Source organism: Monodelphis domestica, chromosome 2, assembly GCF_027887165.1.
Source record: "Monodelphis domestica isolate mMonDom1 chromosome 2, mMonDom1.pri, whole genome shotgun sequence".
Lineage (NCBI taxonomy): Eukaryota > Metazoa > Chordata > Mammalia > Didelphimorphia > Didelphidae > Monodelphis > Monodelphis domestica.
Window position 1 is genome coordinate 266,161,832 of NC_077228.1, and position 16,452 is coordinate 266,178,283.

At 44.2% G+C, this 16,452-nt stretch overlaps 1 protein-coding gene across 2 annotated transcripts in view; it reads right to left on the minus strand.

The window, feature by feature from the left end:
- The window catches only part of LOC103094962 (cytadherence high molecular weight protein 1), a 74,208-nt gene that overhangs the window by 5,285 nt on the left and 52,471 nt on the right, over positions 1 to 16,452 (minus strand). Inside the window, exon 2 of one of the 2 annotated variants that reach the window (XM_056817865.1) lies at positions 13,885 to 14,073. The gene's annotated coding sequence lies outside the window, so the exon portion shown is untranslated. Of the gene's footprint in view, positions 1 to 13,884; positions 14,081 to 16,452 lie in introns of both variants that reach the window. The other variant, XM_056817864.1, reaches the window with a different exon arrangement.

Here is a 16,452-nt window from a genome sequence, read left to right on the forward strand (position 1 = left end):
AGAGAGACTCATCCTGGAAGCTCTCTTTGCAGATGACTGTGCTCTCATGGCCCACCAAGAAAATCATCTCCAAACCATTGTGGACAGGTTCTCCACCGCAACAAAACTGTTTGGCCTGCCTATCAGCCTCAGCAAAACAGAGGTGCTGTTCCAACCTGCACCAGGGAGGCCAACGAACCAGCCGTGCATTACAATCGACGGCTCGAAGCTTTCTAACGTCAACACTTTCAAGTACCTGGGCAGCACCATCGCCAACGACGGGTCCCTAGACCATGAGATCAATGCCAGGATCCAGCTAGGCACTCAGGCAGCTGCGCTCCAAAGTCCTCCAACACAGAGGTGTAAGCACTGCGACGAAGCTCAAAGTGTACAATGCAGTGGTCCTCAGCTCACTCCTGTACGGTTGTGAGACATGGACACTGTACCGGAAGCACATGAAACAGCTGGAGCAATTCCACCAACGCTCTCTCCGGTCAATCACGAGGATCCGATGGCAGGACCGAATCACCAATCAGGAAGTCCTCGACAGAGCCAACTCCACCATCATCTAAGTCATGGTCCTCAAAACCCAGCTACGATGGTCTGGACACGTCATCTGCATGGACCCACAGCGAATACCAAGACAGGTATTCTATGGTGAACTGTCAGCTGGACTCAGGAAACAAGGCCGACCAAAGAAAAGATTCAAGGATCAGCTAAAGTCCAACTTGAAGTGGGCTGGCATTACACCAAAGCAACTAGAACTCGCTGCCTCTGACAGAAGCAGCTGGAGAACCCACATTAACCATGCTGCCACCTCCTTTGAAGATGAGCGACGTCGACGTCTTGCCGCTGCACGTGAACGCCGACACCAGGCCACAACCGCACCTCCCATAACAACTGGCGTCCCATGACCCATGTGCCACAAACTGTGCGCCTCAGCCTTTGGACTCCAAAGCCACACGAGGGTACACCGTAGATGAAACTGCACAAAGACAATAGTCATTCTTGATCACCGAGAGACTACTATATATATGTATATATATTTTGTAAAATATTATATAATAACTCTATTTGTCTTCTATGTGCCAGGTCTTTGAGCTGAGTGCTTTACACATATTTTATCTCATTTGAAACTCAACAACAATTTTGGGAAGCAAATGCTGTCATTATACCCATTTTACAAATTAGGAAATGGAGGCAAACAGAGGTTCAAGCGATGTGCCCCAGGGTCACCCAGCTAGGAAGTGTCTGAGACTGGCTTTGTATCTGGGTCTTCCTAACTTCCGCACCAACACTTCCACTGTGCTCCCCAGCTGCCCTGCAGGACTGAACCTTACTTTTCAGTAAGGCTCAGCAGGCCCCCTCTGTCTTTGCTGTCATCCCTCCCTTTATGGCCTTGGGGGTTCCTGAATTTCCTACTCTCTCTTGGCCTAGGCATCATGGGTTGAAAAAATCTTTCTATCCCATCCCCTAGAGATAAGTTCAATGAAGTTTAATGAAAGAATAATGCTTATCCTTTGTAAATGAGCAGTCTTAGCCTTACACCTTCTTTTACTTGGAATTACCTTCTCAGGGGTAGGTGGCTCAGTGAGTAGAGCACCTGGGCTGGAGTTGGGAGGTCCTGGGTTCAAATGTGACCTCAGACACTTCCTCGCCCTGTCACCCTGGGCCAGGTCATTTAACTCTGATAGCCTAGCCCTTACTGATCTTTTGTCTTAGAATTAATACTAAGACAGAAAGTAAGGGTTTAAAAAAAAGAAGAAGAAAAGAAATTGCTTTCCCTCTTAACTATATAAGCTCCTTGAGAGTAGGGGCTATTTCATCCTTTGTCCTTTTTTTTTAATCTCTATCACTACATGGTACCCACTGCATAGTAGTATTAGTCATCTTAAGAAAAATAATAGTAGCTAACATTTACATAGTGATAACGTTTGCAAAATGCTTTACAATATATCTTATCCTCACATCAATTCTGGGAGGTAGGTGCTATTATTATTTTTAAAACTTTTAAATTAATTAATTTGGGGGGGTAGGTGCTATTCTCACCCCTATTTTACAGATGAGGAAACTGAGGCAGACAGTGGCAAAGTGGCAAATCCAGAGTGAAATAACTTTAAACTTTTTTATTTTTATTATTACACAAAACACACTTTCCTATTGGTCATTGTTGTAAGAGTAAAGTCATACCTAACCAAAACTCCAAAATAAAATAATAAATATGCTGACATGAAAGACGACTCCAACAGTTCTTCCTCTGGAGGTAGATAGTATTCCCCGTCATAAGTCCTTCAGGATTGTCCCAAATCAGTACATTGCTGAGAGTAGCCCAGTGAGTGAAATAATTTTTAATAAATTCTTATTGATTGCTAAATTTTATTTTATTTTGTTTTGTTTTACCAATTGGATATAATAAATTTCTACATAAGTTTTTGGAAGTTATATGGTCCAAATTACCTCCCTTCTTCCAGAGCTGCCAAGCAATACAATCTGGGTTATTAACTGGTTACAAGCTAGTATTATCATGCAAATTATATTTCCATATTGTTCATTTTTGTAAACAAAATCATATAAAACCAAAACCCCCAATAAATTAAAGTGAAAAATATTATACTTTGCTCTGCCTTCTGACTCCAACAGTTCTTTCTCTGGAGGTGGGTAGAATTCTTTGTCATCAGTCCCTTAGAATTGTCCTGGATTATAGTATTGCTGAGAGTAGCCAAATTTATCACAATTGATCATCCCACAATATTGCTGTTACTGTGTTTGTGTTTTAGCTTTATTCTGCTTTGGCAAGATTAAGGGAAGAAGGGGAAATGAGGTAGGGGAGCTGGAGGAATATAGATATATATCCCAGAGGGTCAAGGAAAGTCTAGAGACAGCAAAGACCGAGAGGCTTCAGAACTGATTTTTCAGACTATTATTTAGGGTTAGAAATGAATTTAGAGTTAGAATTTAGGGTTAAGGTTAGAAGTGAATTTAATATTGGGAGAGTAAGAAAAACTTTATGGAATGCTTCTGAGGCTGTTATACTTACCCTCTCTCATTTTACTGAAACATTTCTATAGAGACAGAAAAACTGGGAATATAGAAGCATAGGCAGAGGTAGGGTAGTTTCATGGAAAGGGCATTAGCCCTGGTGGTTGTCATTTCAGTCATCTCATTTGTGATTTTCTTAGCAAAGATACTGTAGTGATTTGCCATTTTTTCATCCAAGTCATTTTACAGATGAAACTGAGGCCAACAGGGTTAAGTGACTTGCCCAGGGTCATGTAGCTAGTGAGGGTCTGAAGCCATATTTGAACTCAGGAAGATGAATCTTCCTGACTCTAGGTCTGGCACTCTAACCACTTGGCCACCTAGCTGCCCCATTAGCTCTTTAGTTCAGAGTTTAAATTCTACCTCTGATGAAAGGTCATTCATGACACTTCAACCTCCCTGGACCTCAGTTTCCTCATTTATAAAAATGAGGGGTGTTGGAACAGATGGCCTCTGAGGTTCCTGTAGCTCTAGGTCCTATATAAAAAGAAGTAACCAGAGACTAAGCTAGAGAAACACCAAAGGGCATCCCACCAGAAAGGAAGGGAAACACAAAACAAGAAGAATCTCTCCCCTACCCCTCTGCCACAAAAAGTGATCAAGTTAGAAAACATAGCAAGAAACCTCTTGATGAAATGGGACACCCTTACTTCTTTGTCTCTCTCCGAGAGGGTGAAATTCCTTCTTTCCTCCAAGATGGTGCCTTGAGTGACTCACATTGCATCTCAGTTTCCCCACAAAGGTCTAATATCTTCTGTTTCTGCTTTCCCAACCTATCACTGTTCTTATTTGCACCATTTGCTTGGTTTACCAAGCTTCCTGAGCTCTGGCTATAGGCAGAAGAGATAAATCCTCAACTGGGACCACTGGCCCATCATTGTGTCAGTCCTCAGAGTTTTTCCTCAAGTCCCATGATCTCTTCAGTAGCAGGGGTTCACATTTATCATGTCCTGTCTCATCTACCTTGCTCCTCCAAGGGACCTAGATGTATTCTCAATCAGTCACTCAACAAAGAAACAGTTATTAAATATCTATTTTGTGTACATGGTCCCCAACTGCTACACTGTCTAGAAGCCAGAGAAGGTAGATGGGACAACTGGGTCTGGGGAATGGACATTTGGGTTCTAGGAGAAACTGCAGGGCCCGGAAAAGGGAAGCTTCCAAACTCTTACTCATCTTCTTGCCTGACCTATGTTTCTTAGGAACTGGGATAACTTATGCTGGGGATAAGTTAATCCTCTGGGGACAGAATGGTGACCTCTCCCTGGGAATGGAAAGCCTAGTGTTGATGGAGTTCTTGGCACACCTGAATTCCCCTGGAATCCTTCATAACATTCAAAGCTTTATAAAGGGTCCAGCTGGAGCTAGAGAGATATTGCCATCAAAGAACCTTGAACTCATCACCATGGAGGTTGTTTTTGCCTTGTTTGCTAGCTTGCTCATCTTGTCTGGAAATGGTGAGTGCTTAAGGGGGCCTGAATGCCCATGTTCTGGGGCTGGTGGGGTGGGAAACAGATTCCTGGGTCCCAAGGAAGCAATGAATTCTTGTATTTCTGTTCTTTCCAACAGCTCAATTGATTCAACCAAATGTCCCAGGGGGTATCTCTGGAAATCTCCCTGGTATCTCTGGAAATCTCCCTGATGCCTCTGGAAATCTCCCCACCGCCTCTGGAAATCTTCCCACTGCCTCTGGAAATCTTCCTGGAGGTATCGCCATCAATCCTGGAGGTCTCCCCTCTGCCTCTGGAGGTCTCCCCACTGTTTCTGGAGGTCTCCCCACTGCCTCTGGAAGTCTCCCCACTGTCTCTGGAAGTCTCCCTGGAGGTCTCCCCACTGCCTCTGGAAGTCTCCCCACTGCCTCTGGAAGTCTCCCTGGAGGTCTCCCCACTGCCTCTGGAAGTCTCCCCACTGTCTCTGGAAGTCTTCCTGGAGGTCTTCCCACTGTCTCTGGAAGTCTTCCTGGTGGACTCCCCACTGTCTCTGGAAGTCTCCCCACTGTCTCTGGAAGTCTCCCTGGAGGTCTCCCCACTGCCTCTGGAAGTCTCCCCACTGTCTCTGGAAGTCTCCCCACTGTCTCTGGAAGTCTTCCTGGAGGTCTCCCCACTGCCTCTGGAAGTCTCCCCACTGTCTCTGGAAGTCTTCCTGGTGGACTCCCCACTGCCTCTGGAAGTCTCCCCACTGTCTCTGGAAGTCTTCCTGGAGGTCTCCCCACTGTCTCTGGAGGTCTCCCCACTGTCTCTGGAGGTCTCCCCACTGTCTCTGGAAGTCTTCCTGGAGGTCTCCCCACTGCCTCTGGAAGTCTCCCCACTGTCTCTGGAAGTCTCCCCACTGCCTCTGGAAGTCTCCCCACTGTCTCTGGAAGCCTCCCTACTGTTTCTGGAAGTCTCCCCACTGTTTCTGGAAGTCTCCCCACTGCCTCTGGAAGTCTCCCCACTGCCTCTGGAAGTCTCCCCACTGTCTCTGGAGGTCTCCCCACTGTCTCTGGAGGTCTCCCCACTGTCTCTGGAGGTCTCCCCACTGTCTCTGGAGGTCTCCCTACTGACTCTGGAAGTCTTCCTGGAGGTATCTCTACTATCTCTGGAAGTTTCCTCACTGTCTCTAGAAGTCTCCCCACTGTTTGTAGAAGCTTCCCCTCTGTCTCTGGAGGCCTCCCCACTTTCTCAGGAAGTCTTTCTGGAGGTATCTTCAATGTCTCCGGAAGTCTTCTCACCCCTGTGAGAGTATCCCCATTATCTCTGGAAGCATTTCCATCATCTCTGCAGATTTCCCTACTGGATTGACTGCAAGCATTCCAATCATATCTTAAGGTCTTTCTGGAAATCTTCCAATGATCTTTGGGGATCTCGACATAAATCTCCCTACTGTCTCTACAGGTCTCCCGACTGGCTCTGTAAACATCCCCACTGCCACTGCCCCAGCCATCTCTGGAAGCATTCCTACTCTAAGTTTACCGACTACCCTTCCAAGTATTCCAACTGGATCTGCAAGTGTAGCAACCATCCCTGCAGGTATTCCTGGAAGTCTTCTAGCTTTTCTGGGGGATTTATCTGGATATTTTTCTCTGTAGGTCTCCTATCTGCCTTTGACTGTCTCTCAGGTGGTTTTCTGACTGTCTACGGGGATTTTCCTGGAAGTCTCCTAGTCACCTCTGCAGATCTGTCAATAAGCCTCCCTCGATTCTATAGTTTGTGGGTACCTTCCATTTGGGGAGCTATTTTTGCATTTCAGAATTTTGCCCTTAGTCTCTGAGGAATGGAGGTCTTCCAGATGTAAGTTCTCAGAGTGCTTCAAGAATCCTTAGGATTCTCTCTGGAGGGCTCCAACATTATAAGGTGATCTTTTTTTTCGAATGTCTCTGCAGATGTCTGAGGCTGTGTTTTTGAGGGCCTCTCCAGTGACTTTCCAATTGGAAGTCTGACTGTTCCTGAGGGTATCACTGGAGCCTCACCCATAGTCTGACTGTCTCTGGAGGGATAAAAAAACAAGTCCCCTCTGCTCACTGCCCCAGGGGACTGGGGGCTGGGAGCCTGATGTGCTGGCAAGCCCAGAGAAGGGGATATTCCCATTGGCCCTTCTGAGGGTCTCGTTACATATACCTCATCCCTGTTACACTTTTCTTTCTAGTTCTTGATCTCCTGTCTGTTTCTCTACCAACCATCACATTCACTTTTCTACAATCTGTCCTTCTCCTTCAGTATCCTCTGCAACCACAGTGACTACTCCTGTTGGGACCACCACTGTGACTTCTGCAACTGTTTCCACCGGAGGTGCTTCTTCGACAACAGGTAGAACTCTGGGTGTCCCCTTGACTTGTAAGAAACTGTCCTCAGGATCAGAGTCATTTCCAAGGATGGTGATGGTGGGAGTGCCTAGTCTGTTTTTATCTTAACCTCCAGAGTGCATTCCTGAAGAAGGGAAAGGACGGTGTCTCACCTGAAGTGAATCCTGTCATCTCATTGTATTTCTAGGTGTTACGCACATAGTTCTTTCTTGACTCTCCTCCTTGTTCCCTCTTCTCAAGCACATAGTCAAGCCAGGAAGCCAATTTGGGGCAGATTGTCCATTCCAAAATTGCTCCTGCTCTGCCTTTCATTCTTCTGTCCTTCTTTTGGCTACAAAAGTCTCATCTAATCCTCTCCTTTCCATTCTTCTCTATCTTCTTACCACATAAACTCAAATAATTGTTACCTTGAAGTAGCCAGATGGCCCAGTGGATGAACAGAGTGCTAGATTTGGAGGCAAGAAGACCTGAGTTCAAGTCCCACTTCAGATACTTAAGTGTCTGCCATCCTTAGAAAGTCACTTAACTTTTGTTTGTTTTGGTTTCTTCATCTATAAAATGGGATAATATTAGCCCACATCCTCAAAAAGTTGTCCTAAGGATCAAATAAGATAATATAGACTAAAATGCTAGGCAGCAACAGCCATCTCCATCATCTAATGAAAACCTGAAGGAACTCCAGAGATAATAATTCAGTCCAGGCCCTAGCTAAAGTGTAAGTTCCCATTAAGCTCATTCCATTTTTTGTTCAGATATTTCAGTCATATCTGACTCTTCATGACCCCGTTCAGGGTTTTCTTGGCAAAGATACTGAAGTGATTTGCTATTTCCTTCTCTAGCTCATGTATAGATGAGGAAACTGAGGCAAACAGGGTGAAGTGACTTGTCTGAGCTCACAGCTAGAAAATGTCTGAGATTGGATGTGAATTCAAGAAGATGGGCCTTCCTGACTCCAGAACTAGCACTCTATCTAATGAACCACATAGCTTGGATAACTCTAATTATTGAATTAAGCTGGAATCTGCCTTCCCGTAATTTATAGCTGTTGGTCTGAGTTCTCTTCTCTGAAGTCACCCAGAAGAAATCTAATCCATCATCCACATGACAGCCTTTCAAATATTTGAATAAAGTACAAGGATCATGTCCTTCCCCTTAGTATTTCTAGCTGGGAGAGGTAGGGAGATCCTTCTCTCTAACAAGGAAGGTGGGTAGGGAGGGGGACATTATTTTGGTCCTTTGTTTTTCCCCCTTAAGCCCAACTTTGTCCTAGGAACAACTCTAAGACAAAATGGGAAGAGCTAGGCAAATGGAGTTGCCCAGAGCCACAAAACTAGGAAGTGTCTGAGGCCAGATTTGAACCAAGGTCCTTCTGACTGCAGGTCTGGCACTCTAATCACTGTGCAACTCAGCAGTCCCTTTGCTCCTTCTTTTTGACAGGAATCCTGGAGGAGATAATAGTGGAAGAGCATTTACTTCTAGGCCTTTTGGCCAAGACTAACTTCAAGAAGAGAACAATAAGGTTTAGCTAGCACAGAGCTTCATACATAGTAGGTGCCAAATAAATGTGTGTTGAGGGCGGCTAGGTGACTCAGTGGATAGACATCCAGGCCCAGAGATGGGAGGTTCCTGGGTTCAAATATGGCCTCAGACACTTTTCATCTGTGTAACCCTGGGCAAGTCACTTAACCCCCATTGCCTAGCCCTTCCTGCTCTTCTGCCTTGGAAACAATACTTTTTAATATTGATTCTAAGACAGAAAATAAAGATTACAAAAAAGAATTGATGATTCTTGTCTTTCCAATCCCCAGCCCAGAGCACAACTGTCAAGCCCACTGAGAAAGTTTTTCCAGCCTGGGCCATTGTCCTCATCACTCTAGTGGCAGTAGTAGTTGTCATCCTCTTGGTATTTGTCTTTTGCAAGGTGAGCAAGCCAGGTGGGCCAGTCACTTGGTCACTGAAGGAAGGAGGGAGGAGGGAGGTGAAAGCTAAGGGAGGCTGAATACCTGGGTCCTGGAGAGGGGAAGAAAGGGGAGAACTGGATGTTGGACAACTAAGTCCTTGAGGAAAATGACCCTTGAGGGACAGTTAGAGATTTGGGGACCAGTTTGGGTTGTTGATGGGAGTCCTGATTCCAAGAGGAGAGTTGGGGGGCGAGACTCCCGGCTTAACTCTTTATACTCCCTTGTTTTCCAGGTTTTCCTCCACCTTCGGCAGAATGTGGACATGGTTTCTTACTGTGGCCACACACAGAGAACCAACCAGTGCTACAATGCCAGTTAGAGGCGTTGGGGCCAGGAACCATCAGTCCTTTGCCCCAAGACTTCAGAAATAATCTAAATTCCCCACTCTTTTGCCTCTGCCCCAAACCTTCCTGTGTTTTGACTCCTTCAAGGAGAACCACTGCCTGCTTTTCCACTTTTGCCCCACTGAGGACTGTCATGCCACTGGTTGGGGGGTTGAGGAGGAAGGGAATTATTGGTGGCCCCTGAATTGAGGAGACTTCAGATGCCTGTTTCTTTCTGACCTGAGAGGAGGAGAACCTCCTCAGCTGTCTCTTCCCTCTTCCACCCACAAGCACTTTTACTTCCCTCCATTCCAATCTCTAAGGTGTGAGGAAGCTTCCTCCCTGGAAGCCCCAGTCACTTAGGGCCTTGGGGCACAAGCCAGCTGCATCACTTATTAGGGAATCCTCTCTGGCCGGCTTCAGCCTGCCCTCCTCTCCCTCCACCCTCCTCCTTCTGAATTCTGGGCCCAAGTGGCCGGTTAGACCACTTTGGGTGGGAAGGGAAGGAGAAGCCAACTGAGAGCCCAGAGGGAACAAATGCATCAGCAGTGACTGGCCTCTCTTCCTTATTCCTTTCTCTCCCAGCTCCATTAAATAAAACACAAGCTTCCAAGGCTTTCTTGTCTCTGTTGTTTTTCCTTCTATCTCCTGAGAGCTCAACCTTGGTTCCCCTCAAGAACAGCCATCCGTTTTCTGCCCTCCTACTCCTGTGTAATAAGAGGGTTGTGTATGCCAAGGATCCTTGGAAACCATGGAAGGCTTAGAGGGGCAGAGTCATCAGCCGAGTGATCCTTTATTTATTCATTCAACAAATATTTATTAAACTCATTATGGGCAAAGAATCAGAGCCCAGGCTCTCTAGAGGCGATGGGGGCCAAGGAGAGGAGAACTAGACATGTGAATCGAAGGCTCGTAGGGCTGAGATTAAGTCCACTTTTCTGCCTCAGTTTCCCTGTCTCCCAAGGGTTCACTGGGAGACAGAATGCCTGGATTCTGGGTGAGTTCAGCCTTGGCCTGCCTCTTAGGAGCCTCATTAATCTCTTGTTAATCATTCTAATGAGCTGTTCACCTACTCACTGTCTTCCCACCCAACCTGGCCCTACCCAGGGCTTAGGGGCTGGTCACGCTAAGCAAGAAGAGAAATGCATGTGTCTAGGTCCCAGGACCCATTCTCCACTATTTGCTTCTCTACGTCCAGGCCCTCAGGTGCCTGGTGAATGTTTTTTCTCCCCCTACCAGTTGCAAGTTTGACTTAGAGGTTGTCGTATTTCCTTTCGGTTTCTAATTCTCCTCACCTCAAACTTCAACCTCATCAGAAACCCAGGTTCACACTTTGCCCACTTCCATTTTCCTCAGGAACTCGGGTGTCTAGTTCCTCAAATTTCCCTCAAAGATTCAGCCACCCAGATCCATGCCTTTCCTTTCTCCTGGGAAAAACCATGATGATTTCCCTACCTGGGGGAGATAATGGGAGGAGGTGAGGTCCTGAGGGATCCTGGAGCTAAACTTGGTGGAGGGCACAGTGAGGAGGGAAAGGAAAAATGGGGCTACAAGAAGGCAGTTCAGTGGTACAGTGGATAGAGCGACAGGTCTGGAGTTCAGAGGTCTTGGGTTCAAATTTGACCTCAGACACTTCCTAGCTGCTTGACCCTGGTCAAGTCACTTAACTAACTTAATTGCCTAGCCCTTACCACTCTTCTGCCTTGGAACTGATACTTGTATTAATTTTAAGACAGAAGATATGGGGGCAGCTGGGTAGCTCAGTGGATTGAGAGCCAGCCCTAGAGATGGGAGATTCTGGGTTCAAATCTGGCCTCAGACACTTCCCAGTTGTGTGACCCTGGGCAAGTCACTTGACCCCCATTGCCTAGCCCTTACCACTCTTCTGCCTTGGAGCCAATCCACAGTATTGACTCCAAGATGGAAGGTAAGAGTTTAAAAAAAAATCATTATTACTTCCCTTGTTCACTGGCCTACTCCCTATAGAAGAATTGTTCTTTGTGACAAAAAAAAAAATGTAAGCAAATCAAAATATTAACTAGATCTGACAACCCAGGACAACTAGGTAGCTGGTGGGTAGAGTGCCAGGTCTGGAGCCAGAAGATTCCTCTTCCTGAGTTTGAATCTGGCCTCAGATACTTACTATCTGTGTGATCCTGGGCAAGTCATTTCACTCTATTTGCCTCAGTTTCCTCATCTGTCAAATGAACTGGAGGAGGAAATGGCAAATTAGTCTAGTACCTTTGCCAAGAAAACCCCAAATGGAGTCACAAAGAGTCAAGGGTGATGGAAATGACTGAACAAATGACAACCCATATCTCATTCCATACCTAAAGTTTACTACTTCTCTGCCAAGAGGAGAGTCATGAATCCTGAAAATAAAATGGGTCTTTCTACTGATCACTCTCCATGTCCTTAAGTGTATCTCCTTTTCCATTATTGTGATTCTTGACCATTTGTTTTCTTGGTTCTTCTGAATGTTCTGCATTAGTTCAAATAAATCTCAAGTTTCCTGGAATTTTCTATATTCATCATTTTTTTAAAAATTAAATTAAATTAGGAATTTAAAATCCCTTATCTTTTGTCTTAGAATTAATTCTAAGTATAGGTTCCAAGGCAAAAGAGCAGTAAGGGCTAGGTAATTGGTATTAAGTGACTTGCCCAGGGTCACACAGATTTTAATTCAGGTCCTCCCTACTTTAGGTTTGGCTGAAGTATTCTTCATTCTTATTCTATATTCATCATTTCTTATGGTTATATTCAGTTGTATTTCATGGCATTCATTTATAATAATTTGTTCAGCCAGTTCACTTTATTTCAAGTTTTTCGCTACCAAAAATTATCTTTTTTAAAAAAATAAAATTTTAAATCAATATCTTTTGTTTTTAGCCTAGCAGAGTGGATAAAGAGGTAGCTTTAGAGCCTTGGAAAACCTGGGGCTCAAGTCTGTGTGAACCTGGCAAGTTACTTAATCTCTCACTTCTCTAGGTGACTCTTTAAAGCTATAAATCTCAGAGGAGATACAGCCCTGCATTGGCAGAGGTTTTCTCATCTGGGAATTCCCTATATCAATGAAATCACAGTTCCAGTCTCCATGCCAATCACCTATATTTCCCAATATGCCCCCTCAGTGTTACCTTGTATAACAAAGAATTTAAAAAGAGGAACAAAATAGAGATTAGCAAAATTAAATAACGCTGAAAAAGTCTGACAATATTGGTGTCCCAACAGTCCCAGAGGCGCCTTCTCATGCGGTGTCTTAGGGGTCAAACTTGGTTATTCTTGTTTCAGAGCCTTTGGTTTACACAGTTTTGTTGTCTCAGGAAATGCTATTACAAACTTTTTTGCACACATGGGACCTTTCCTTCATCTGGCTTTGACCTTGTTGGGTTATTTGCCCAGGAGCAGTATCCCCAGAGCCTGGGAGCACGGACCTACAAGGGACTGCTTTCTCCCCTAGATAAAAGCATCCCTGAGACTTATCTCTGTGATTCTCAGCAGGGCTCAGCCAACCTGCAGGGAGGGCTAGAATCTCTTTCCTGGTACCAGGAAAGTCTTCTGCCTTAGCCAACCTGTGTCACTTTCTTGCCTAAGGGTCCTTGCCTCAGAAAGCCTTTGTATTAGTTAGGTTCCTTCCCTTTATAGTTTTTAAATTTAATTTTTAAAAGTTTTATATTATTTTATATAAATATATACACATGTATATATTTATATGGATATTTTAATATTTATGTAATATATTTATATAGTATACTATATTATATTATTTTATTATTATATATTATTTAAACCCTTGCCTTCCATCTTAGAATCAATTCTGTGTATTGGTTATTACAGTTCTAAGGCAGAAGAGTGATAAGGGCTGGGCAATGGGGGTTAAGTGACTTGCCCAGAGTCACATAGCTAGGAAGTATCTGAGGTCAAATTTGAATTCAGGACCTCCCATCTCTAGACCTGGTTCTCAATCCACTGAGTTCCCAGTTGTCTCCTATATTTTATATTTAAAATTTAAAATTTTTAAATATTTATTTATTTATTTGAATTTTTTTTTTCATGGTTACATCCTTTCCTTTAATTCTTTCTCTCCTTGAGGGTCAGTCTGTGAGGGTTTCCATATATTTTATCTCTTTCTGGACATCTACCAGTGCCTTTTCTCTAAAGTCCAGAATTTTAAATAATTTGGAAGATCTTTCTCTGAATGTCTGTCTGTATAAAGGTGGCTTTCTCCCCTCCCTCCTTCCCTCCCCTCCTGGGCTCCCTACACTGATCCATCTGGGCAACTCCACCCAGGACAGAAATAATGACCATGTGTGAGCAAAGGGTGTGGAGCACTTCTAGGTGGGGGACAGAAAGGGGGGAAGTAGAACATTATCATTGAAAAAGGATTAGAATATCAATCTCCACCCAGAAACTAGACATCCAGTCTCCCAGTCATGTTCTCCTCTTTCTCTGAGCTCTGTTCTCCCTTCTCCCCAAGACTTGACTGTCTAACCTCCCTGCCCCCCAAGACCATGGTCTGTCCGATGCATACCACCACTCCATCAAGGACCAGGTTTCCTCTGGCCTTGTGACGCAGTGCCAGGTGAGGTGTGGTTTCTCCTTATCAGTGGCCCCCCTCCCTCCCTGGGTGCTCCTTCTTGGGGGTGGAGCAAGAGCGTTTGTATAAGACTTTAGGCTTGGAGAGAGGGGCTCTGGTCAGCTGATGTCAGTCCTGGCCTCATATAAGGACCAATCCGCCCTGGGGTCCCATACTTGGTTCTGAGTTCAACATGGTCCCGATGCCCCACCAAGTTCTCCTTACCTTTGGCCTCTTCCTCCTAGCTTCTTGGACAGTAGGTAAGGAATTCTAGAAGGCTGCATGGGAAGGGGCTGGGGGTTCTCCACATTATTAAGAAGGTGTTGATGCCAGGGTTCCGACACTGAGCAAGGCTAGGAGGCATTCTTAGTCTCTCTGCTCACAGATGAATGGGGATCAGTGGGTGAACATTTCCTGGAATCTCATTAAAAACAGATGATTGAAAATTTAATGGTGGAGGGTAGTGATCTGTCCTTTGAGAATCCTGCTTTCTCTGCCCCCGCCCCCCCCCCCCAAGTCGTTTTCATTTAGGAGACCCAGGCAACTTTCACAGATCTTTTCCCCTCCCTTTCCCTCAAATTTCTATTCTCCCCAGTGATCCAGGGATCAAGCACCCCATCCTTGCTGGGGCAAGTTTTCTATGTGACTCTAGGGATGTTAATCCCTGTGCTGCTCCTTGCAAGGTGTGATGTTCAAAGGAGATAATGAGAATGAAGGTTTTGGAATGAGGAAGAAGTCCTCTCTGAATGGAAAGCCTTATTTCAATTCATTCATCTGGGAAGGAAGAAATGCATAGTACAGGTCAATGGAGAAGTGATGGGATGTAGGGATGTAGAAGGTGTCCTCCAAAGAGGAGCTGGGTATCATAGTGGATAGAGCACCAGACCTAGAGTTGGGTTCAAATTTGCCCTGAGACACTTTCTAGTTGTGTGACCCTTGGCAAATCACTTTACCCCAACTGCCTAGTCTTTGCCTCTCTTCTGTCTAAGAACTGATACTAAGACAGAAGGGTTTAAACAACAAAAAAAGAGATGTCCTCCACAATGAAGACACAAATTGGGGATTGTGGGGAAGGGAAAGGGTAGGAGAATTGGGACTAGATCTGGGATTTCCTTCCTCATGCTTGCTCAGGATCTCACAGGTAATGCCGGAGGTGGGATATAAATATTTTCCTGACTCCAAGATCTGGGTTCTTCTAGTTTTAAGGTCATAGATTCTCATTTCTGACACTGGGCAAGTCACTTCATCTCTCTATGCCTCAGTTTCTTCATATGTAACATGCAAATAATTAGACTTTAATATAATTTTGCAGTAGCATCATTAAAACTTGATAAGCAAGCTTATTAGAACCCCGGTATACTATAATTCAACTGTTTGCCCCCTTACATTTGGGGGGCATAAATTTCTTTTACATGGAATTAAGTACCTCTCTTGCAATGGTGTTTCATCTAAGTTATTTTAAAAGAAACATTTTTTTTTAATATTTTATTTGATCATTTCCAAGCATTATTCGTTAAAGACATAGATCATTTTCTTTTCCTCCCCCCCACCCCCCATAGCCGACAAGTAAGTCCACTGGGCATTAGATGTTTTCTTGATTTGAACCCATTGCTTTGTTGATAGTATTTGCATTAGAGTGTTCATTTAAAGTCTATCCTCTGTCATGTCCCCTCAACCTCTGTATTCAGGCAGTTGCTTTTTCTCGGTGTTTCCACTCCCATAGTTTATCCTTTGCTTATGAATGGTGTTTTTTTTCTCCTGGATCCCTGAAAGTTGTTCAGGGACATTACACCGCCCCTAATGGAGAAGTCCATTACGTTCGATTATACCACAGTGTATTAGTCTCTGTGTACAATGTTCTCCTGGTTCTGCTCCTCTCGCTCTGCATCACTTCCTGGAGGTTGTTCCAGTCTCCATGGAACTTCTCCACTTTATTATTCCTTTGAGCACAATAGTATTCCATCACCAACATATACCACAGTTTGTTCAGCCATTCCCCAATTGATGGGCATCCCCTCGTTTTCCAGTTTTGGGCCACCATAAAAGAAACATTTTTAAAGAAACATTTATTTCATCTATATACAATGTAATATTACAAATTACATATATTACATGCATTACAAACATTACATAGTGATTCTATAAATGATTCAAGAAACCATATTGTCCAACTTTATTGATGAGAAAACTGAGACTCAGAGAGGTAAGTGACTTGCTTAAGATCACACAGGTAGTGAGCATTAGAAGCTTAAATGTGAACTGTTATTATCTACAATAGTGTTACAAAATTCTGTCAGCTCCCCACAGGAATATTAGCCTCTGAATGGTACCAATGGAGACATTTTGCTCTCATATCAAAAATGGGTACTAACCCACATCTTAATTAGAATAATCTCAAGGATTATTATTAGTGATATAAAGAGGGACTGACTGAATATTAAAAGCTACCAATCCGTACATGGACTTTTCAATCTCAAAACCCCCCCACATTTTTCTGGGAAGATTGTACCTGTACTGACAGCATCCTTGAAGAAGGTAAGAGAAACAAATGACATGTCACAAAGAACATTCTATGGAAAACCATGTTGTCAAAGTCACGCAAGTGACTTTTTTGGTTATAGTTATTTTTCTTATAGTCAAAAAAGTATTTGATTGATCAAGATATTTTCCATGAATGTGCCAAAATTGTTCAAGATTCCTTTGAGAGAGGTAGCAACAGAGATAAGCTTTTTTCAATAACTCTTTGACTGTTAACCATACAAAGGAGAGAAATGCTTGATGGAGGTGGGGATT